The sequence below is a fragment of the Mastomys coucha genome, chromosome X, assembly GCF_008632895.1.
Source record: "Mastomys coucha isolate ucsf_1 chromosome X, UCSF_Mcou_1, whole genome shotgun sequence".
Taxonomy (NCBI): Eukaryota; Metazoa; Chordata; class Mammalia; order Rodentia; family Muridae; genus Mastomys; species Mastomys coucha.
In genome coordinates, this window is record NC_045030.1 from 126,048,252 (window position 1) to 126,048,734 (window position 483).

Below are 483 nucleotides of genomic sequence, written 5' to 3' on the forward strand. Positions count from 1 at the left end.
AATGTTCAACATCCTTAGTCATCAGGGAAATGCAAATCCAAACAACCCTGAGATTCCACCTCACACCATTCTGAATGGCTAGGATAAAAAGCTCATGTGACAGCAGATGCTGAGAGGTTGTGGAGAAAGAGGAACATTACTTCATTGCTGGTGGGATTGCAAACTGGTACAACCACTCTGGAAATCAGTTTGGCGGTTCCTCTGGAAATTGGACATAGTTCTACTGGAGGACCCAGCTATACCACTCCTGGGCATATACCCAAAAGATACTGCAACATGTAAGAAGGACACATGCTCCACCATGTTCATAGCAGCCTTATTTATAATAGCCAGAACCTGGAAACAACCCAGATGTCCCACAACAGAAGAGTAGATACAGAAATTGTGGTACATCTACACAATGGAGTACTACTCCGCTATTAAAAACAATAAATTAATGAAATTCTTAGGGAAATGGATGGATCTGGAGAATATCATCCTAAG